General features: G+C 37.8%; 1 long non-coding RNA gene across 1 annotated transcript in view; it reads left to right on the forward strand.

Moving 5' to 3' along the window:
- LOC308494370 overlaps window positions 1-25,680 on the forward strand; it is a 35,588-nt gene that overhangs the window by 3,311 nt on the left and 6,597 nt on the right. The window contains exon 2 of the long non-coding RNA XR_013992921.1: window positions 4,616-4,698. This is a non-coding gene — a long non-coding RNA (uncharacterized lncRNA). The remainder of the gene's footprint in view (window positions 1-4,615; window positions 4,699-25,680) is intronic.

A 25,680-nucleotide genomic window follows, 5' to 3' on the forward strand; every position in this document is an offset into this window, starting at 1 on the left:
CAGCAGCATTAGTCACATCTGAAAGGTGGAAACAGCCCAAATGAATGGCTATCAGCTGATGAATGGATGGATAAACAAAATGGGTATAGCCATACAATGGAATATTATTATTCAGTCATAAAGTGAAATGAAGTACTGACACATGCTACAATATGGATGAACCTTGGAAACAATACTGAGTGAAAGAAGCCAGACACAAAACCACATACTGTATTATTACACTTGTGTGAACTATCCAGAACAGGCAAATCCATAGAGACAGAAAGCAGATTAATGTTGACTGGAGCTCAGGGAGAGGGGAATGGGAAGTGACTGCTTGTTAGGTAAGGGGCTTCCTTTTGCGGTGATGAAAAAGTTTTGGAACTAGATAGTGGTGATGGCTGTACAACATTGTGAATGTACTTAATGCCACTGAATTGTATGCTTTAAAATGGTTAAAATAGTAACTTTTATGTGATGTGTATTTATCACACACACATAACATAACCACAGCAAGTGCAAAGGCCCTGTGGCCTGAAAGAACTGTGCCTTTGGGAGCTGACAGGTCAGTAGGGCTCAATAGCAGGGGCAGGGATGGTATACAGAAGGCTGGAGAGAGGTCAACCCATCCAGGTCCTATTAGATGACAGGAATTTTAATATTTTGCCCCAAAGCAAAGGAAACTTTAGATTTTTATTTGCCTTAAATTCAGCAAGGACATCAAGGAGAACTGGACTGCCACCAAAGCATCTACCTGGTCCCTGCTCCTACTGTCACCTTCTCAATGTGTTATTCGCACAGCAACCAGAGTGATCTTGTTCAAACACAAACCATATCATGTCACTCTCCTGCTTAAAACCCTCTAGTGGCTTCCCATCATTGCACAAAGAATCAAATCTCAACTCTTCACCCTGATTAGAAAGGATACACGAGCTGGCTCTGACTGCCCGTCCCACTACTCTCCCTGTGCCCCTGTGCTTCAGCTGCTCTGGCCTTTCTGTTCTTCAGTCAGACTTTGTTTACCTGAATACCTTCACACCGCCTGCTCCTATCTTTAGAATGCTTTGCCCCCTAAACTCTGAATGGTTGGTCCCTTCCTTCCAGTCATCCAGATCTCAGTATAGATGTCATCTCCTCAGAAAGGCCATTTCAAATGAAAATAGCTACGCAGTTCCTATACGTTCCTTATCTAACATTTTCTCATTCATGAGCTTGTCCGCTTCTCCCATTAAGCTCCACATGGGCATGTCTTTTTGTCTGTTTTGTTCACGGTTGTATCCCCAGAACCTAGGTACGATAGCAACTAAAAAAAAAAAGTACAAATGGATGGTACACAGTAGTCACTCAGTACATGATCAAGGACTGAAGAAGAGTGTGTCATTTGAAATGGACCTTGAAGTATGGATCAGATAAAGGTGATCATTGAGGAATGGAGAAGATCATTACAGGCTGGGAGAATAGGATGAACAAAAGCAGGAAGCCTAGAAGAGTAGTGAGGTGCACTGGAGGACCTAGAATAGAAAGGGTACAGCACTGTAGGTGGGTGGGGCTGTGGTGAAGGGGGGCCTTGCTCAGGCCACGTTAGACTCTCTCATGTAAGCAGTGGGGAGCAGTGAAGTCTCTCAGTAATGGAGTGACCTGATCTGTGTTTTAGGCAAGTCATTTGGGAAGCAGTATACAGGATTAGAGGTTGCAGGAAAAGAGGATGTAACTGCAGTAACCTAATTGACGAGGACTGGACCTCAGGCAGTGGCAGTGGGGCTGCAGGAGGGGCCAGAGCAGTGCGTGTCAACTCTGACTGCATTAAAATCCACTGGGGGAGCTTTTAGATGTATGGATGCCTGGGTTCCATCCCCCAGGTTTTCTGATTGATTTGGTCTGTGGTGAGGCCCCAACAATCAGTATTTCTTAAAAGTTCCCCAGATGCTCTAGCTGGGAATGAATCCTCTGGGATAGAAACTGTTTAGAAATTGAATAGACAACCCTCAGCACTGAATGGATTCGGGCAATGACAGAAAAGGAAGAATTGACTAGGACTTCCTTCTACTCTGAGTAAACTTGGAGGACGGCTTTCTTTTTTTTAATTAAAGTTTTTGTTGGAGGGACAATTGGTAGTAAAGTTACATAGATTTCAGGTGTACAATTCTGTAATACATCATCTATATCTCAGGTTGTGTGTTCACCACCCAGAGTCAGTTCTCCTTCCATCACCATATATTTGATACCCTTTACCCTCATCTACCACCCCCCTCCCCCCTTACCCTCTGGTAACCACTAAACTATTGTCTATGTCTATGAGTTTTTGTTCCTTCATTTGTTTGTCTTGTTCTTTTGTTGTTTTCAGTTTTATATACCACATATCAGTGAAATCATATGGTTCTCTGCTTTTTCTGTCTGACTTATTTCACTTAGCATTATACTCTCAAGATCCATCTATGTTGTCCCAAATGTTCCTATATTATCTTTCCTTACCTCCGAATAGTATTCCATTGTGTATATATACCACAACTTCTTTATCCATTCATCAATCGAAGGACACTTTGGTTGTTTCCATGTCTTGGCCACCGTAAACAAAGCTGCAATGAATATTGGAGCACATATATCTTTACAGATAAATGTTTTCAGATTTGGGGGGTTAGATACCCATGACAGGGATTGCTGGGTCATATGGTAATTCTGTTCTTAATTTTTTGAGGAACCTCCACACTGCCTTCCATAACGGCTGCACCAGTCTGCATTCCCACCAACAGTGTATTAGGGTTCCTTTTTCTCCACAGCCTACCCAACACTTGTTACTATTTGTCTTGTTGATGATAACCATTCTGACTGGGGTGAGGTGATATCTCATTGTGGTTTTTATTTGCATTTCTCTGATGATTAGTGATGTTGAGCATTTTTTCATATGTCTGTTGGCCATTTGTATGTCCTCTTTGGAGAAATGTCTCTTCAGGGAGGACAGCTATTAAAATGTGTTAATCCCAATCTATAGTACATCTAAACAAGGGACTAGTTTACACTTATTAAAAAGTATGTGTATCTGTTGGTGGGAATGCAGACTGGTGCAACCGTTATGGAAGGCAGTGTGGAGGTTCCTCAAAAAATTAAGAATAGAATTACCATATGACCCAGCAATCTCTCTCCTGGGTATCTACCCAAAGAATTTGAAATCATTTATACATAAAGACACGTGTGCTCCAATGTTCATTGCAGCTTTGTTTACGGTGGCCAAGACATGGAAACAACCAAAATGTCCTTCAATAGATGAATGGATAAAGAAGTTGTGGTATATATACACAATGAAATACTATTCGGCGTTAAGGAAAGATGATATAGGAACATTTGTGACAACATGGATGGATCTTGAGAGTATAATGCTAAGCGAAATAAGTCAGACAGAAAAAGCAGAGAACCCTATGATTTCACTGATATGTGGTATATAAACCAAAAACAACAAAAGAACGAGACAAATAAATGAGAAACAAAAACTCATAGACACAGACAATAGTTTAGTGGTTACCAGATGGTAAGGGGGGTGGGGAGAGAGAGATGAAGGAAAGGGGGATCAAATATATGGTGATGGAAGGAGAACTGACTCGGTGGTGAACACACAATGGGATTTATAAATGATGTAATACAGAATTGTACACCTGAAAAAAAAAGGTATGTGTATGAAGAAACATTTAGTCACAAAGCAAAGTTTTTGTTATATTAAACAAAACAGTAGAAAACTGTATATCTATTATGACCTCAACTATGTAAAAACATAGAAAAGAAATCAGAAGAAAATGGATAGGAAATATTCACACTGGTTGTTCTGGGTAGTGGGGTTATAGGTGATTTTATTTCCTTTTTTATATTAGCTCTATTTTGCAAAATTTCTAAATATATACGAGGTCAGACAATTAGGTTCGCGAACTCATCCTAGAAAAAGTGCTACATACCTCATTGCTGACTATCACTACAGTCACCTTCGAATCACTCGCCTTGGGAAGCTATGCACTGATGCCAGTGCCCAGTCCACCCTTCAAAGCAATTTTGGAACTGTTTTTCTGGAATGGCCATCAGAGCTGTCATAGTATTACCCTTGAAGTCCTGGATGTCATCAAAATGTCTTCCTTTCAATATTTCCTTTATCTTTGGGTAAAGAAAGAAGTCATTGGGGGCCAGATCAGGTGAGTAGGGAGGGTGTTCCAATACAGTTCTTTGTTTACTGGCTAAAAACTCCCTCACAGACAGTGTCATGTGAGCTGGTGCAGTGTCGTGATGCAAGAGCCATGAACTGTTGGCGAAAAGCTCAGGTCGTCTGACTTTTTCACGCAGTCTTTTCAGCACTTCCAAATAGTTAACTGTTTGTCCAGTTGGTACAAATTCATAATGAATAATCCCTCTGATATCAAAAAGTTTAGCAACAGTGTTGCAATAAGTTCTCAAACTTAAGTGTCAGACCTTGTATACCATTTAGAATAGAAAAGAATATTTTATAAAGGAAGCCCCCCACCCAAAAAATTAAAGTTTTAGGACTTAAGGGAGAAAACCTTGACTTGTTTTCATCCAAGAAGCTACTTGGATGAAATTTGAGCATACTCGTATGTCCATTTATCTAAATTTCTATCTTAATATATGTGTGTGTTTCCAGGGTCTCTACTTGAACACCCAAAATGACTTTCTGATTTTGGGATTCAGAAACATCTCAGAGGGCTAAAACTGAACCTGGAAAGGGTATGTATGCTTGCAATAGCTAACTAATACACACCTTTCTTATTTTTGTAGAACTTTTTATAACTGTGTAATAAATTATTAGCATTAAGTCCATTTCTGCATCAACATATAGAGTGTTTTCTGTTTGCCTAACTGGATACTGTTAGGCAAACAGAAAACACTCTGACTGTTACAAATGCCTATGTCCATAGAATGGAATTCTATACAGCCATCAAATTCATGTTAAAGTAGAACACTTTGACACAGGCAAATTCTCACAGTGTGTTTTTAAGTAAAAAATGAAATTGTAAAAAGTAAATGTAGTATGATGCCAATTTGAAGCTACACACCCAGATAGTGATAAGTGTTACCTCATGATCTGATACCGTTCTGTGAGTTTTTTCTTTTCTTTTTTACATTTTCTTCATTTAGTAAATGTTCTGAAAAGCACGTATTTTTTATAATTAGAAAACATCTTATTTTAAATTAATTTTTCATGACACCTAGATTGATATTTGGTTTTGGGGAGCCATAATACCTTCTGTAACTCCCCTCTTTAGCAATATATTTAAAATGACATTTGTTTTTTTAAAAATCGGTGACAAGAGAATAGTGTCTTCCCTCTGTTAACGGTATTCCAGGCTAGACTGCAGTCACTCTTATTGCCCTGTAATCCATAATCATGCAGTAACCCCTGAAGTGGGATATGAACAGCTTTTTTCTTCTTTGTGCTTTCTTTCTAAATAATCTAAGTCACCTTACCGCATAGCAGCTGCTGAAACGTCCTCCTGACATGTATCCCCTACATGTGTCCAGCTCCAGATTATTCACTCAGCCGGTATATGAATCTCTGATTACTGAGAATCTTTTATTAAAAGGATATTATGCTTTTATACTGACTCCAATACCTGTGATGAATACTGCATTCCTGTGACATGAAAGATATAACTGATGGAGACTTGGCTCAGAAAAATTCAGCCAAAAAGATGATAGTTCCAGGTATCCAGGTTCTCTGTAGTGGTTTTTTTTCTTCTGTTTTTACCGTTTTAGTCATTTATGTCATAATTTTTGTTGACCCTGTTTTTGAAATCCGAACACTAATTAGTGTTAATGGATTCAGTAGAAATATCCTCTACATAACGGTAACTAATCTATTTCAGTTAGTTGCATTTATCAGAGAATTATTTTGTACTTTAATAAACCAATATATAAAAATGAGTATATTGAAATTCCTTCTATCTAGTTACAATGAAATGTGCTTTAGACATTCAAGGATGGAAATGTTTTCTAACCCAGGCCAGAGCCCCATCTTATTTCAATACATAAGTGACTAAATTTAGGGTTAAGACTAGGCCAGCATGGCTAAAGCAGAGCAGAACATTGAACTGATTATCAATGAGTTAACCACTGAATTTAGTTAACATACATAACCCTGACCCTAAACTTCCTTTTCTTAGAATTATCCCCATCAATGTGCTGGTGGCTTCCAATAACTGAATTACGTCATGATCATAATTAGAAACGCTTCTTGATTGACTGTTTGCATCAGAACCCAAAGTGTCTGATGTAGGAGCCTGCACTCTTGACAGTAGATTTTGGAGTCAGACTGCCTGGATTCCCTTCTGGCCTCTGCCACTCACCAGTCTTCACATCTATAGAATGGGGGTATTAATGTAGTACCCACTTTGTTGTCTTCACATGAGGCAATATATATGAAGTGTTTGAAACATTTCTGGCATAGTGAGTGCTCAATACATGTTACTTGTCATTGTAATAACACTGTGCCACCTCCTAATTACAGAAGTTTAGATCTGGAAGGGACTTCAAAGGTGACTAAGTTCATAATTTTTCACCTACAGGTCACAGCCTGTTAGTGGATTGTGAAATCAACTTAAGGGCTCATGTCAGCATTTAGTAATGCAAATAGGAATATAACCATATAGAAATTATCAAAGTGCATTGCATGTAATAAGGTAAGTGTTGTTTCATGCAACATTTGTTTCAGAGGGCTAGCAAATAGAGTTGATGCTCTGTCATCACCTGTAGGTCTCTTCTGTGGTTCTGCCCATCCCCCAGCATGTTTGTGCTTCTCTCCTAATCAGTCTTACCTGTAGTTCTTCAGAAAACTAACCTTCAGGTGCGGGAGGCACATTAGCCTAATGTATTTGTATTATGTGTTGTATAACAAAAATTTCAAAAATCTCGTGATTTAAAAATACAAAAAGGTATTATCTCACAGAATTTCTGAGGGTCAAGAATCCACGAGCAACTTAGCTGGGTGATTCTGGTCAGGGTGTCTCATGAGATTGCAGTAAAGCTGTTACTAGCTGGGGCTACAGTCATCTCAAGGTGCAACTGGGGCTGGAGGAGCTGCCTTCAAACTCACTTGGTTGTTGACGGGCCTCAGTTCCTTGTTATGAGAACCCATGTAATAGGCCTCTACACAGGACTGAACACGAAGCGAGACCTTGCTTCCCCCAGAGGCAGTGATCCAAGAAAGGAAGAATCTAAGATGGAAGCCACTGTCTTTTATATCTTAATCTCGGAAGTGACATACCATCACTTCTGTATTTCTTTGGTTACAAAGACTAACCATGGAACAGTGGAGGTTAACTACGCACAGGTGTGAATACGACAAGGTGGAGATCATTGGGGGCCTCCTTTGGGGACAGGCTACCACAGGTGCCATGAGCTGAAATGCCTGGGACGTTACATCCTCCTGGAGTGGGCTGTAACCAGTGAGTGAGTAGGGATGAGATAGGAAATCCCAGCTGTCTGCCTCAAGGCGAGTCAAATTCTGTGGTGCATTTTCTGTGCCAGAGCTCCCCAGTGGATCAGGCTAGGACTTCACCTGAAATCTTACCCTTGGTGGATTTCAACTCCTTTTCTGCTCTGCCTCCTTTATTTCCATACTGGTTTCTTCGGGAAACACGTCCTTGATATATCACTTGCACTTGAGTCTTCATCTGAAGGTCTGCTTCTAGAAGACCAGACCTAGGACAAAGTGAGCGTGTGTGTATGTATGTGTGTGTGTGTGTGTGTGTATGCGTGTGCTCATGCTCACATGCATGCATGCAAGCACTGGGTCAATATAAAATATTTCTTACTGTAAATCATGGTATAAAATGTTGAATTGAAGAAAGAATCCTGATCTATATCTATCCCTTCATTTTATAACTGAGTAAACTGAGGCCCAGACAGGTAAAGTGATTAACCCAAGATTATCCAACCCTTAGTGGTTAGAGGAGCCCTTGGTTTTATTTTGACTTCCTATTCCTAGCTTCTGGATGTAAAATCAGCTCCATTGGATTGACTCCACCTCTGCCTCTTGATAGTTGTTTGACTTAAATCAATTCAGTCCTTCTGGGCCTTAGTCTCCTGATCTGGAACCTGGGGATAATAACTGCTCTAAGTACAAAGACATGGTTGGATAGAAATGAAATAAGATTTCAGGCTTCACCATTTACTGGCTTTTTTTTCCTCCAATTTTTTTTATTGTGCTAAAATACGCAACATAAAATTTACCACCTTAACTATTCTTAAGTATACAGTTCAGTGGTATTAGGTACATTCATATTGCTGTGCAGCTGTCACCACCATCCATCTTCAGAACTCTTTTCATCTTGCAAAACTAAAACTCTATACCCATTAAACAATAATACCCTATTCCCGTCTTCCCCTAGATCCTGACAACCACAATTTGACTTCCTGTCTCTGTGATTTACCATTCACTGCCTTTTTGACCTTAAGCAAATAATGCATTTTCATTCTCCTCATCTTGGGCAAAAAGAGACTAATACTTTCTAGTGTATAGTTTATCAAAATACCTGGCATATACAATCAGTGGCAGCTGAAATTACTATCATGTACTTGGAAATGCTTTGTAAACTATAAAGCACCATAAAAATGTGAATTATTGTGATTATATAACACTATACCTAGGTAGGACCCCAAATTCTGCTTATTCGTATGGCGTTATACATCAAAACATTATAAATTTTTGATCAAACTCATGTCATTATTTAAAAGCAAGCTGTGGTAATGGTAACACCAACCTTGTTTTCCTGTTTTTCCTTATGGTCAAATTATCTGAAAAATAATTTTATGAACGAATGATTTTAGTTCTTTGTGTCTCACAAGCTGGTAACATTTCTGACAGTAAGGTAGAATTTGATAATGTTTAGCCTCAAGGGACCCTTCTTTGAGTAAAGAAGTGGAATGATTTTATAGTATGTATTAACACGAGCTTATCTCTTCATTTGGAGTTACCGCCACTCTGTCCTGATGGATCAAATATTTCAAAATTTTAAGAAGAAATAGTTAAAAGGAAATGTATCATGTAAACAGAAATTTTAGCAGAAACCGGAAGAAAAGATGTTTAGAAATGTAATAACTTGTGGCCCATGTTTAGAAAAAACCTATTTGGACTTGGGATAGCCTGTCCACAAGTTAGAAGAATGAACTTGCCTACACAGGGAAAAAATTAAGCCTGATTCTGGCTGAGGGACTATAAACTAGTTTTTGGTTTTTCGCTTTTTTGGTTAAAAAAACAATTGAGTTCATTGAAATCTATGGCCCTCCACGTAAAGAAATAAGCACCCATATACATTTCTGGTGGAAAATGGTATATCTCTTATGAGAGGCAATTTGGCAATATTCATCAAAATTTCGTATGCAGTTTGGACCCAGGAATTGTACTTTTGGACACGTACATATGTGTACATATATGTCACTTATTCTGTCAAGTGTCTCTTTCATAGCTGAATAGATTATATAGATAATATAGGGTCTCTAATTAGTTGGGGAGACTTTTACAGGCATCAAAATGGACATTTATCAACTACATGTGTGTAAAATGTATATGCAAGGTTGTTCACTGTAGCTTTTATATTTTGATAAAAGTTAAAGGTTTGGAAACTACCAATGTCCATCAATTTAGGTTTAGTTTAAGAAATTATGATACATCCACACAATAAAATGCTATACAAATTTGAGAAGATTGAGGATGCTTTTTTTTTTTTTTTTCGTGGAAGACACCCTCTTGTTCAACATAATTGGAACTGGCTACTTGAAAATATCAGTTACATCTTTTAAAAAATGTACATATTCAAAATGTTTGATTTTCTTTTTTTTATTTAAATTTATTAATTGGGGTGACAATTGTTAATGAAATTACATAATTTCAGGTGTACAATTCTGTATTACATCAACTATAAATCCCATTGTGTGTTCACCACCCAGAGTCAGTTCTCCGTCCATCACCATATATTTGATCCCCCTTACCCTCATCTCCCTCCCCCCACCCCCCTTACCCTCTGGTAACCACTAAACTATTGTCTGTGTCTATGAGTTTTTGTTTCTCATTTGTGTGTCTTGTTTTTGGTTTATATACCACATATCAGTGAAATCATAGGGTTCTCTGCTTTTTCTGTCTGACTTATTTCGCTTAGCATTATACTCTCAAGAGAGGATGCCTTTTATGTGTTGATAAACTACATAATCTAAAATATTAATTAAAATGGCAAGATGCAGTACCATACATATGCTAATTTTTGTGTAAAAAAAGGAAATACGAATATTTGTGTTCAAACACTGGTGGGATAAACAAACAAGCAAGCAAGCAAACTAAATACCCACTTTCTCAAAACTGGAGATAAAATAATAAAATGTGCATGTTCAATCCTCCCCTTTGTATAAGGAAGTGTACTAATAATTGAAAAACAAAGCTTCCCAACATTTGGACTCATCTCTGAGAACATCAGACATCTCCCAAAGCTAGAGACACGTGAAGCTGAGCAGCCACCTTGAAGCCAATTATGTGTCTTTAAGATAGATGATGTGCTAAGGATTGAAAAACATTACTTTCGCTCCGTCCTCTTTTTAAGTCCTCAAGCACAGGAATGTATTTGGAATTTGCTGGGTTTTCTCCTCCTTTGGGAACTCAACCAAAACTGAGGCAAAAAGAGTTTCATTCTTATATCCTCTTATACAGTTTTACTTTTCACTAACAGAATGCAGGATTGAGCTTATCAGTCAAAAGTCATAAAATTGTCCTGCACATCTTACCACTTAGGTTATCGGTTACTTCATCTACTAAATCACAATTGAGCAATTGTTCTCACCTCTATATTCCCTGCTTTACCTAGCACAGGGCCTCATTTAACACATGCTCAATAAATGTTTGGGGAATTCAACAACCTGCTTTATTTTCCATTGAAAAAAATCAGCCAGGTACAGATAAAATGTTAAACTGGTTTAAATTTCAGTTGTGAAATTAAAATCTAGAACCACTACCTTCCTTTTGAAATGAGAAATGTTTATCTCAAAAAACCCTTAGTTTAGCATTTTGGAAAACATACTCTTGTGTTTTGATTTCCATTCCCTAGATAATCGAGGCAAAACAATTTTCAACACTACTGAATTTAAACCAGTGATAGAGACTATACAATTTATTGATTTGGTTTTTTGGGGATATATTTAGTCTTCTTATATATTTGTTTCTTTATTTTTTTTCTCCTGATACTAGTTGATTGTCAAGATATAATTTTATAAGCTTTCTAAAGTAGCTGAATTATTGCCACCTATTAGACAACTACAATTGCCCTTTCAGTTTCGAACCTTGGAAGCTGAGTTCTACCAAAGCATACCTTTTCATTGATTCAATTTGCTTCAAATTTGGTGCATTCTATAAACAAAATCAAATAAGTGGTGATAATTATATTTTGGAAAGCGTAAAAATATAGGTACTAGACTGAGAGAAATGTTACAGACTAGAAGAAAATATTTGCAAATTCTATATTTGATAAAAGTCATATATCCAGGGCATATAAAAAAAAACTCTTACAACTCAGTAACAAGACGAATAATTAAAATGAGGAAAAGGTTTGAATACATATTTCACCAAAGAAGACATGCAACTGGCTAATAAGCACATTGAAAGATACTCAATATCATTAGTCATTAAGGGAATGCAAATAACGAAAATGAGATACTACCTTACACCCACAAGAATGGCTACAATCAGAAAGACAGACATTAAAAAGTGTTAGGGCAAAAACTCATAGACACAGACAATAGTTTAGTGGTTACCAGAGGGTAAGGGGGGTGGGGGGAGGGAGATGAGGATAAGGGGGATCAAATATATGGTGATGGAAGGAGAACTGATTCTGGGTGGTGAACACACAATGGGATTTATAGATGATGTAATACAGAATTGTACACCTGAAATTATGTAATTTCACTAACAATTGTCACCCCAATAAATTTTAAAAAATAAAAATAAAAAATGCTAAAAAAGTGTTAGGGAAGATATGGAGAAATGGGAACCTAATACACTGGTGGTGGATATGTAAAATGGTACAGGAACTTTGGAAAAGTTTGGCAGCATCTTAAAAAGGTAAACATGCATTTACCTTATGATCCAGCAATTCTGCTGGGTATCTATCCCCAAAAAATGAAAATAATGTGTACACAAGGACTGATACGTGAGTGTTCATAGCAGCATTATTTATAATAGTCAAAAACTGAAAACAATTCAAATGATTGTTAACTGGAGAGTAAAGAAACAAAGTGTGGCATGTCCATACAATGGAATGTTATTTGGCAATAAAATGCAACAAAGGACTGATACAGGCTATGAAATGGATGAACCTCAAAAACACTTTGCTAAGGAAAAGAAACCAGACAAAGAAGCCTACATGCTATACAAGAATTGGGAAATCTACATAGACAGAAATTAGATAGTGGTAGCCTGGGACTGGGAGTTAAAATTTTTTTTTAAAGAATAGAGAGTGACTAAAAGTGGGTAGGAGTGATCTTAACGGGGTGGTGGAAATGTCCTAAAATTGGATTTTGGTGATGGTTACGAACTATAAATTTACTAAAAAGCATTTAATTGTACACTTAAAATAAATGAAGTTCATGATATAACATTAAATCTCAATAAAGCTGTTAAAGTGTTTTTAAAAATTCAGATTACAGGTATTCTTTTTTACATTTTATCCTGAATTTTTTTCCTACTTAATTATCAAACTTAGATTTGAGGATGTGTTTGCATATCTTTTTTGTAAATTAAGGAATATCTGTTCATTGAAGAAAATTCAGGAAATATATACAAGAAAAATCCTTTGCAGCTGCTATGGAAGGCAGTGTGGAGATTCCTCAAAAAATTATGAATAGAATTATCATATGACCCAGCAATCCCTCTCCTGGGTATCTACCAAAAAAATCTGAAAACATTTATACATGAAGACACATGTGCTCCAATGTTCATTGCAGCTTTATTTATGGTGGCCAAAACATGGAAACAACCAAAATGTCCTTCGATAGATGAATGGATAAAGAAGTTGTGGTATATATGCACAATGGAATACTATCCGGTGGTAAGAAAAGATGAAATAGGACCATTTGTGACAACATGGATGGATCTTGAGATTATAATGCTAAGCGAAATAAGTCAGACAGAAAAAGCAGAGAGCCACATGATTTCACTGATATGTGGTATATAAACCAAAAACAACAAAAAAACGAGACAAACAAATGAGAAACAAAAACTCATAGACACAGACAATAGTTAAGTGGTTACCAGAGGGTAAGGGGGGTGGGGGTGGGAGATGAGGATAAGAGGGATCAAATATATGGTGATGGAAGGAGAACTGACTCTGGGTGGTGAACACACAATGTGATTTATAGATGATGTAATACAGAATTGTACACCTGAAATCTATGTAATTTTACTAACAATTGTCAACCCAGTAAACTTTAATTTAAAAAAAATCCTTCGATTCAACTCCCTAAGCTAAATATTCTTAGTATTTTGGTGTATACCTTTCGTAGAGGGCACCCACCATTGCCCACATATTCATGGTTACCCATTAGCTTTGGATAATCTTACTATAGAAGAGGGTATAATGGTTTTAAAACCTGTCAAAATTCGTTTTTTAAAGATTTTATTGGGGAAGGGAAACAGGACTTTATTGGGGAACAGTGTGTACTTCCAGGACTTTTTTCCAAGTCAAGTTGTTGTCCTTTCTTTCAGTCTTAGTTGTGGAGGGCGCCGTTCAGCTTCAAGTTGTTGTCCTTTTAGTCTTACTTGTGGAGGGCGCAGCTCAGCTCCAGGTCCAGTTGCCGTTGCTAGTTGCAGGGGTGCAGCCCACCATCCCTTGCGGGAGTCGAACCGGCAACCTTGTGGTTGAGAGGACGCGCTCCAACCAACTGAGCCATCCGGGAGCTCAGTGGCAGCTCAGCTCAAGGTGCCGTGTTCAATCTTAGTTGCAGGGACCGCAGCCCACCATCCCTTGCGGGACTCAAGGAATTGAACCGGCAACCTTGTGATTGAGAGCCCACTGGCCCATGTGGGAATCTAAACGGCAGTCTTCGGAGTTGGGAGCACGGAGCTCTAACCACTTGAGCCACCAGGCCGGCCCTGTGTCAAAATTCTTGATCCCATCAAAAGGTGGAGTCTAATCCCCTTTTTTAGAACCTGGTGAACGTTTGTAGTTATCTCAGCAACTAGAATATGGCAGAAATGATGCTGTTTGACTTCTGATCCGAGGTTATGAAAGGCTATACCACTTCTACATAGCTCTGTCTTTTGGGACCCTTGAAACTTAACCATCATGTTGGAAAGAAGCCCAGGCCCCATGATGTCAAATGCTGGCTTTCCAGATATCACCAGACCAACACACATTGATAAGACAAAGCTGAGTATATTGCTTAGAGCACTACCTTGTGGAGTTTGAAAGTGTCTCAGTGAGGGAAGACAATATATCTGGTGATGTATTGAGAGTTGGAAGGTGGGTTTAAAGTGGGTCTTTCCATATAAGGACTTGATTAGATTTGGGTAAAGATCTTAGGATTGGTGCCCACAAGGTGAGCATTTTGAAGCTAGACGCTCAAACCATCTTGGTATATAAACTCTTCTGTTGAAGAGTGATGGTTCTTTCTGGAAGTTCCTGTCAAAAACAATAATTTTATTTACAACTTTTATCTTCTTGGGCAGCAATCTACTGGAATACTAAAGTTATGCAAAAAAAAAAATACAGTGGAATAGTAAATTCAAGTTAACGTTGAAAATAAGCTGTGAAGGGGTAAATATTTTGGTTCTTTATGGAGAGGACACATGTAGGTGTCTGGCCAGCGGCCCCAGGGAAATTCACAGCCTGAAAGCCATCGTCAATCACGGGACATGTAAGTGAGTGAGCTGTCAGAGAATTCTAGCCCCCCGTTACACTGAGCCAAGCAGACTAACCTCCGAACCTTGCCCAAATTGCAGATTTGTGAGCAAAATAAAAGTTGTTGCCTTAAACCACTAAATTTGCAGGTGGTTTATTACACACCAGTAGATAATCAGAACAAGGAAATTCCCCTATCAGAGTCCAGCTTCCCCAACATAGGAGTAAAAACTCAAATTCACAGCCCCACTTGCATGGAGTGTGCAGGGATGTGACCTAGACTCTGTCAATCAGATGCACCCATGTGAGACTCCAGTTCAGAAGTGAGCAATCTGTGATGTTTCTGTTTCTTCTGTATTTAGCCTCTAATGATGACAATGACAGGAGGTTCCTGGTGTTTGCAAAGTTGAGTTCCTGCCACAGGTACGGCATCAGATGACAGCAATGAGGGCTTCCTTTAGTGATCAGTGGCAGTAGTAGTTTATCAAGTCTGTTTTGAGGTAGCATTTTGGGTTTTGTTCCTGGAAGTTTAGCTTCAAACCCAATTCTCGAGCCCACTGCCCAATAGTGACAACTATTAATGAGTGACTTTTCCGCTTAATAATGCACCTGATCAAGAGAGTGGTACCAGAAGTGATTGCAGGCAATTTATCTTCAGGAAAATTGGAGTAAATCGCTGGTTGATTATCGCTTTTAAGTGTTGATGTTTCTGAAAACCTGAGTGGTACGAAGTCAGATCGAGGCATGCATCAATCAAACAGCTAATTAAGTTATCTGTGCTTACTGGGAATAACAGGCTTGTTTTGAGTAAGGCTCTGGGGATGTAGGTGCAGGTGTAAGGGAAAAATATGAAAGGCTTAAGGAATTTAAAATTTACGGTGGAAGTTAGTTGTTTCTAACTGAACTTCACAGTTGAAAGAAAGAGAAGGGCTCATGTCAAGGCAAAGGCAGAAAGTTTCTGTGATTTTATTCAAAGACTTTCTTATCATTTGCAGCCGCTGGACTAAGATAGCTAAAACAGAACTCAAATTTTGATTCTTAGGCTTCTGTATGAAACCACTGATTTACCAGGTATTTTACATAAAACTTATATTTGGACTGTGAGGGAGTGGGATCCCAGAATTGGAATGGAGACCCGTAGGACATCGGGAACTCAGTACCCAAACTCCATAGAGCCTTTCTTCCTCTCCTGGTTGATGAGGCTGTTCATTCCTTGAAGACTGTGTAACAACCTTGCTGAGTGTGTTACCTTGAAAAGGAGAGAGAATTTCACCCTTAGCCCACTACTGATTATTGCCACACCTAAACTACAATTGGGTCATGGCAGGCTCCTGTTAGCAAATTACAAACTTACTATTAATACTGTATATTGGCAAAATCAGAATACGTTCAATGAGTGCTATACCAAGGACACCAGAACAGAACATAAGATCAGGCTGAATTCATTGTTTAGGAAGCGCTTATGAGGGGATTTCATTTTGCTAGCTTAAGGTGCTGGAAGTGATTCTAACGGTTTCTTCAGTTGGATTCAATAAGGAGGCCAGGGCAAAGGAACTTGAGATGCTAAAAGTTTCTTGCTATGATATCGGTGAAGGAATCCAAAGGCAGGAAGATAGAAATATTGTAGTGGATTTATTATGCTCACCCATTCAGGTCACATGGTTTGGTATTTTATACTTAGAGCTTCTGCCATAATCTCCTCTAATTGTGTGTGAGATAAATAGGCAGTGGACCATGTCACCAGTATAACATGTAGTTAAATCTGAAAACTGATAATGATGCAATAAAGTGTGCTTCATCAGTGACTAGAGACAGCTAATGCCCACTGGCCTTGGAAGGTGGTGGAAAAAATATTCGACACTGCTTTGCCCCTGCTGGCCACTTGGAGTACCAGCCAGTTGTGGTATGTATTAAGCCACAGCCTGCAAGATGCATGAAACTGCTAGGTCCCAATTGATGGTATCGGTGGGCAATTATAGGTTAAGTCAGTGATGCTCAACCAGGGGTGATTTTGCCCCCCAGACGGTATTTGGCAATATCTGTAGACATTTTTGGCTTTTGCAAATGGAAGGGTGCTACTGACACCCAAAGTGTAGAGATCAGGGATGGTGCTAAACATCCCATAATGCACAGGACAGCCCCCACTCCTGCCCCAACAAAGAAGTATATAGCCCCAAATATCAATAGTCCCAAGGAGGAGAAACCCTAGGTTAGGTGTATGTAAAATATGTACAGGAAATAGAGACTGACCAACCCTGCCATGCTGCATGTAGAACAGAGGTTGGCAAACATTTTCTTTAAAGGGCCAGAGAGCGAATATTTTAGGCTTTGTGAATCATATGGTCTCTGTTTCAACCATAGACAATTCATAAAGGAAAGAGAGAGAGTCTGTGTTCCAGTAAAAGTCTGTGTTCCAGTAAAACTTTATTTACACGAACAGGTCATAGACTGGATTTGGCCTAAGGCAGGAGTTTTTCAACCCCAGATACAAAGATTAGCCTGAAGAGTATTTCTACAGTGGTTTTGTCATTTGTTGTATTGTTTGATAATGCTTTTTATTTTGCAATAAACCCTTTCAGTTACAATGAGCTAAAACAATGAAGTGCATGATTTATTAATGACAAATGAACTACTGGATTGCCATTTCTAAAAAAAGTTGGTCATAGACATGTAATTTGCACAAAATTTTAGGAGACATTTACCATCCACCATGGGAGCCAAAATAATATAATTGACTATGTAAAATCAAGAAATATAAACCTATTAAAAATGTATAAATATTCATTTTGAAACTTAGTAATTCATTTAAGAAGCCTGGGCCTGAGAACAATAGTTTAACACGTACATCTTCAGAAGGTGTATTTATAGATCACTCTGTAAAGGGTGACTTTTCATTCAGATCGAATAATCATTTTACTAATATCATAATTTTTTATTCCAAGTTTTCATGTGCATATATAAAAATGAAATGATAGATATTATTGTGTTTGATACATTAGCACAAGAACTGAAAAAAAGAATTAAGTGAGGTCAGTTTTATGTCAGTAGTATTGGAAGGTTCAAATGGAAAACATGTTAATCTCAATGATGGTTCCATTTTTTTTATTAGTTTCAGGTGTACAAAACAATGTAATAGTTAGACATTTACACCCCTCACAAAGTGATAACCCCCCCAATCGACTACCCCTCTGACATCGTATATGTTACAATTCCATTGACTATATTTCCTATACTGAACTGCACATCCTATGACTCCATATATAAGCATATACTTAACTTCAGCTTCGGGTGTACCATGCAGTGGTCAGGCATCTACACCGTCCATGAAGTGGTCTCCCTCATAAGTCCAGTGCCTATCTGGCACCCTACATAATCTTCACAACACTATTGATTGTATTCCCCATACTGTATTTCACATCCTCGTGACTATTTTGTGACTACCGATTTGTGCTTTCTAATCCCTTTACCTTCTCATCCATACCCACCACCCGTCTAGCAACCATCAGGTTTTTCCCCTATATCTCTGAGTCTATTTCTGTTTTGTTTGTTCATTTATTCTGTTCTTTAGATTCCACATATAAGTGAGCTCTTTCTCCGTCTGACTTATTTCACTTAGCATAATGTTCTCTAGGTCCGTCCATATCGTTGCAAATGATTTCATTCTTCTTTATGGCCGAGTAATACTCCGTTGTATAAATGTACCATAGTTTCTCTTTTTTTTTCAGTTTTATTTTTTTAAGTGTGTTTTTCCAGGACACATCAGCTCCAAGTCAAGTAGTTGTTTCAATCTAGTTGTGGAGGGCGCAGCTCACAGTGGCCCATGTGGGGATCGAAACAGCAACCTTGTTGCTAAGAGCACCGCGCTCTAACCAACTGAGAAACTGAGAAACTGCCCCATTACCACAGTTTCTTTATCCAATTGCCTGTCGATGGGCATTTTGTTGTTTCTATGTCTTGCCTATTGTGAATAGCGCTACAGTAAACATAGGGGTGCATATATTTTTTCAAATTAGTGTTTTGCATTTCTTTGGATAAATACCCAGGAGTGGAATTGCTGGGTCATAAGGTAGTTCCATTTTCAATTTTCTGAGGCACCTGCATACTATTTTCCATAGTGGCTGCACCAATCTCACCAACAGTGCACGAGGGTTCCCTTTACTCCACATTCTCGCCAGCACTTGTTGTTTGTTGATTTATTGATGACAGCCATTTTGACTGGGGTGAGGTGGTATCTCATTGTGTTTTTTTTTTGCATTTCTCTAATGATTAGTGAGATTGAGCATTTTTTCGTATGTCTGTTTGCCATCTATATATCCTCTTTAGAGCAATGTCTCTTCATGTCCTCTGCCCATTTTTTAATTGGGTTGTTTGTTTATTTTTTGGTATTGAGTTGTATAAGTTTTTTATAAATTTTGGATATTAACCCCTTATCAGATGTATCATTGGCAAATATGTTCTCACATTCAGTAGGAATGCCTTTTTGTTTTACTGATGGTTTCCTTTGCTGTGAAAAAAATTGAATTTGATGTAGTCCCACATGTTTATTTTTACTTTTGCTTCCCTTGCTCGGGGGGATGTACCAGTAAAAATATTACTAAGGGTAATGTCTGTGAATTTACTTCCTATATTTTCTTCTAGGAGTTTCATGGTTTCGGGTCTTACACTTAAGTCTTTAATCAAGTTTGAATTTATTCTTGTATATGGTATAAGGAGGTGGTCCAGCTTCATTTTTTTGCATGTGTGTGTCCAGTTTTCCCAGCACCATTTATTAAATAGACTGTCTTTACCCAGTATAAATTCTTACATTGTCATAGATTAAATGACCACATAGGTATGGATTTATTTCTGGGCTCTCTATTCTATTCCATTGATCTATGTGTCTGTTTTTATGCCAGTACTATGCTGTTTTGATTACTATAGCCTTGTAGTATGATTTGATGTCAGGTACCGTGATACCTCCCACTTTGTTCTTATTTCTCAAGATCGCTGTGGCTATTTGGGGTCTTTTATAATTCCACATAAGTTTTAGGATTATATGTTCTAGTTCTGTGAAAAATATCATTGGTAATTTCATAGGGATTGGATTGAATCTGTATATTGCCTTATGTAGTATGAGCATTTTAACTATATTAATTCTTCCTATCCATGAGCATGGTATATGTTTTCATTTATTTGTATTTTCTTTAATTTCTCTCTTCAATGTCTTATAATTTTCTGAGTACAGGTCTTTTACTTCCTTGGTTAAATTTAGTCCTAAGTATCTTATTGTTTTTGAAGCAATTGTAAATGGGATTGTTTTCTTGATTTCTCCTTCTGATAGTTTGTTATCGGTGTATACAAATGCAACTGATTTCTGGATAGTAATTTTGTGTCTGGCTGGTTTACTAAATCCATTTTTCAGTTCTAATGTTTTTTTTTGTGGAATGGTGGTTCAGTTTTATTTTCATCCAATTCATGAAATCAAAGTAAAGTTTTTAGAATTCTGTCAAAGGGAAAATATGGCATAATCACTAATTCAATTGAAAATTCAGTTTAAAAAGTTCAACACTAAAGATATAGTTATTTTTATTGTGATACAACATAAAATAATATTTTGTGAAAGTCGGTGTCATGGTGAAAACCAGGATTTTACTAAGTAAAGATGCCTGTGGAGCATAAGTGTACTTGGAATTGGTTGACATACACAGATGATTCCAAACTGAATCTAAAAAGCTATGATATTATAACAACCAAAATTTAAAAGGCAGGATCAGCTGGATTGCTCAGTTGGTTAGAGCGTGAGCTCTGAAAAACAGGGTCGCTGGTTTGATTCCCACATGGGCCAGTGAGCTGTACCCTCCACTACTAAATTGCAGACAACGAGCTGCCACTGGGCTTCTAGAGGGGAGGCCAGATGGCTCAGTTGGTTAGCGAGTGAGCTCTCAACAACAATGTTGCTGGTTCAGTTCCCACATGGGATGGTGGGCTGTGTGCCCTTGCAACTAAACGTTGAAAACAGCAACTGGACTTGGAGCTGAGCTGAGCCCTCCACAACTAGATTGAAGGCCAACGAATTGGAGCTGATGGGCCCTGGAGAAACACACTGTTCCCCAATATTCCCCAATAAATTTTTTTTTAAAAAAATGTAAAAGGCAGTTGCCAAAATTTACAAATACTTATACACACATATGACTGAACCAAAAAAACTTTTGCAATAAAGTTGATATTGAGTAAAAAAAATACTTTAATATGGAAGTACATGGTTTCTCTCAAGCTGAGGAAAATACTTATAGAAAAGACTGCAAAATTTTAAAAAATTGAGATCAACTTTAGGTACATTACAACTTTCAAATTTAGATTTTGGCCTCCTTCCCTAGAAGGCCATAGTGGGCAACACTAAAGTAATATTTCTATGAAAGTAAAATATTTATTCTGGCAATATTTACATGAATTGAAAATTAAAGTTTTCCATATTTCCATCTTCTAATGACTACTGTGTATATCTTGCTAGTATAGTTGCTTTCCTCTGATTTGTGCAAGAAGTCACCCATATCTTTTAACTTTTATATGTGTAAAATATGTAGCACAAAATTACATTCTTTGATATTTATTGTAGGCTTCTTGATTACCTCCAAGGAAAGCACGTGGACTCTTAAAAAAATACAGTGAGATCCAGAACAGGTCACTAGTGAGATAAATTGATAGTCAGAGCTCTCTGATGCCCAGAACTGTTGTTGAGATGAATTTAATGTGGTCACTAAAAAGGTTATTAAGCTCCAAATACAGTCAATTAAGAACCTGTGTAAAAGGGGGAAAAGGCCTGTTTTGGTCTTCCTCTACCCTGCCTTGTGTACTCTCTGGTAGACATTTGTTGTTTTCAGCTGTCCAAAACGTACTGCCACTTCCCAAGAGTTTCCCAGTTTTCTGTTGCAGAAATGTCTCTCCCTCATTAGGATGGTCTTGGTGTGATATAATCCCAGGTCCCTGCCTCACCCTTTGGAAGCCAAAGGCATTCAGTCCTTCCTTGTCTTGCCCACTTTAAGAGCTGGGTTGGAGAAGTTGGTCTGAGCTTGGCTGATAGGATTCTCTCTCCTGAAACTTGGAATCTTGAGCAATTGATGCACAAAGACAGTTGGAGGTCATGCACTAATTAGCCACTTCTTGCTTCGAGTTGGTGGCTGTGGGTTCGGTGGCCTAGGCCTGTAGAGTGAGCTTAGTTTCTGCAGACTCCTAAACCTACCTTCCCAACCTTCTGCCTTCAGTTCAGCAGAACATGTTTCACTTACTTGTACAGTGAACCCTACCTGACACATCCCTCTTTAGCAGTGCTTTCCCCTCTCTCCACCCCAAGTAAATTATAACCTACCCATCCTGCTTGTCTCTGAGGAAATTATTTCTTGCTAAAGGTATTTGCACTAAGGTGTTAAGGACTTATTGTGTTACTCTTCCTAGGGGTATTAGAATGGTGGAAAGATCTTAGGGAGAAGGCAGTAGACAAACCTTGAAGGATAAGTGTACAGATGTTTGGTTCCCATAAAACTATAGAGTGAAATGCTACCATTTATTGAATGCTTTGTTATATGTGTGCCATTGTGTTAGGTAAGCACTTTAAAAACAATCCCCATGACAATACTTTGAAGAAGGTACTATTATGCCCACTTTAGAGATGTAAAATAAAAGGCTTAGAATAGTAAAAAAAAAATTGTTCAGGGTCACCCAGATAATATTTGGGGAAGCCAGGATTTGAATCTATGCTATTAGACTCCAAAGTTATTTTCATAACCACTAGCATGTAGTGCATTTCTGTATGATGGGGATCTTCTTGGAAAAGAGGTGTTTTCTCTTTTAGTTGCTCTGTATCCATGCTTTGCCACCTCTGTGTGCAACTGGCCCAGCACGTGCACCTAAGTATAACATGTCAACATGGAGGGTGACATTTCTTACCTGTATGAAGATGCATGGGTTAGTTGGGCTAGGCCAGCAATGTCCTTGTCTAGTTGTTTCTGTTAAGACTCAGCTATTATTTTGGTATATTACTGAGATATAATTTACATGCAGGAAAATTCACAGATATTATGTGTACAGTTTGGAAAATTTTAACAAATGTATACATCATGTTATCATCACCCAACTTAAAACTTAGAACATTTCCATCTCCCAGAACTATCTATTCTCCTTTCTAGTCAATTCCTCCACTCACAGAAACAATCAGTTTTTAAATTACCGGAAATTTTGCTTGTTCTTGAGCATCATAAAAATGAAATCATACATGTATTCTTTTGTGTAAGGCTTCTTCCACTCAACCTACTGTTTCTGAGATTAATCCATGTTTTTGGATGCATCCTAATTAGTTCTTTTTATTCCTCATAAATTGCATGAATATACCACAAAGTTTTTTATTTATCCATTTTTCTGTTGATGGACATTTGGGATGTTTTTAGTTAATAGCTAATCTGAATAAAGCTGCTCTGAACATTGTACAAGTCTTTATATGGATGTACGCATTCTTTTCTTTTGGTTAATATATATTTAGAAGTTGAATTACTGGGTTATGAGGAAGAAATATATTGTGTTAGAAACAAGAATGCACATTTTTGCATTCGTGTTAGCAGTGGTTGAGAGTTCCAGTTGCTCCACATCTTCGTCCACACTTGGTGTTTTGAATATTTTCCATTGTGGTGGGTGTATGGTTTCATCTCATTGTGACTTTAATTTGTGTTTCCCTAATGACTAATGATGTTGAGCATCTTTTAATATGCTTTGGCCATTTGGATATCTCTTGTGAAGTGCCTGTTCAAGTCTTTTGTTCACTTTTTTATTGTTTTATTGTTGGCATATGAAAGCATATGACGGCACACTTGACCAACCACACAGACAATCTGCATTCTGTACACATGTCAGAGAGCATACCTCCAACTCAGTGACATTCAACACTTACCCAAAGCTGAGCTTTGGTAAAGAGAAAGGTTATATTTATAAGGACTGCATTAGATGTTCCCACCTACTTTTCAAGGCCAGGGGTTTTCAGCTGGCAGTGGTAGGCCAACTCTGGACTGCTAAAGTGTTTTATTCAGCCAGACTTTTAACTGATATAGTTGCTAATACATATATTATCAGGAGATAACTCCTACAAATCTGGCTATAGCCTGTCTTAAGAAATCAGAAAATCTGGCAACATTGGGCCTACTTTTCCCTCATGGCAATATTGACTAAAGCTGAGTAGTTCCTGCCCTCTTTGACTTCGCATGTGCTTTCCAGGTTAACACAGCCCCAGCCCCACCCCCTATTGTCTTATTCCCAATTTGCTTCACTCATTTACATTACCAATGCAGCCCCTTGGAGGCATGGAGGAATTTTCACTCTGGTCTCAGAACCAGGCTGGCCTTTTCTGAGCAACTGGTTTATTATTTCCTTTTGACTTTTGTGAACTAGATAACTCACGATATCTCCTTCTTAACTCTACAAATGCACAAATTTGTGACTCATTTACAAGAGACCTTATACATTTTATATACATATAAAATACATCTTAATACATACATATAAAGTTTTACACATACATATATAATACATGTAGGGTTATTAATTAACCTTATTCCAGATTTAATCTGTTCCCTATCCTTATCTATCTTTATTTTGAATTCCTCATTTACTTAAAATATCTTGTAGAACATTTATTTAAATCTTTTGGGGGGGAACAAAGCAATGAATTATGCCTCTGCATATCTATTAGGAATGATATCTAAGAAAGTAAAGCTAGTCATTAGCTACAGACCCCAAGTAACTCATTCTTTTCTCTTTTTAAAAGAGGGTAGTCAAGGGGGAAGAGGTGGTAGTTAAAAAACAAAAAATGTCCCCTCCCACCATTTGACATGGGTGAGAAGTTTCTGAGCAGGCACTGAGCCTAGAGCCCCTGAAGAAAATAAGACCATTGGTAAACAAGAAGAGACAGAGTTCATGCACATCTGGTCAAACCATACTACAAAATATGTTATTATATCAATAACCACACCTATCAGAATGGCTAAAATTCAAAATAGTGATAACACCAAATGATAATGAGGATTCAGAGAAACTGGATCACTCATACATTGCTGATGGGAATGGATGGTACAGCCAACTCTAGAAAAGAGTATGACAGTTTCTTACAAAACCAAGCATGTACTTACCAAACAACCCAGCAGTTTCACTCCTTTGCATTCATCCCAGAGAAATGAAAATTTATGTTCACACAAAAAAACTGTACATGAATGCTCATAGAGCTTTATTCATAATATTCCCAAACAGGAAACAATCCAATTGTTCTTTAATGAGTGAATGCTTAAACATCTGTGAGACATCCATACCATGAAATGCCACTCAGCTATAAAAATGAATGAGCTAATAATATGCACAACAACTTGGATGAATTTTCAGGGAGTTATGCTGTGTGAAAAAAAATCATCCCAGAAGTTTACGTACTCTATGATTGCATTTATATAACATTCCTGAAATTACAAAAATCATAGAAATGGAGAATATAGGAATGGTTGCCAGGGATTGGGAATAGTGGTGGGGGTGGGAGTGGTTGTACCTATGAAGGGTCCATAAGAGATTCTCGTGGTGGAATTGTTCTGTATCTTGACCATATCGGTTGAAACTACACATGTGATAAAATTGCATAGAAATGATTTTATATAAAACTGCTGAAATCTGAATAAAATGTGTGAGTTGTATCAATGTCAGTTTCCTGCTTGTGATATTGTACTCTACTTAGGCAAGATGTTAACACCATTGGGGGAAACTAGATAAATAGTATACGTGATCTCTCTGTAGTATTTCTTACAATTGCATGCAAATCTACAATTACTTC

Source organism: Rhinolophus hipposideros (assembly GCF_964194185.1).
Source record: "Rhinolophus hipposideros genome assembly, chromosome: X".
NCBI lineage: Eukaryota > Metazoa > Chordata > Mammalia > Chiroptera > Rhinolophidae > Rhinolophus > Rhinolophus hipposideros.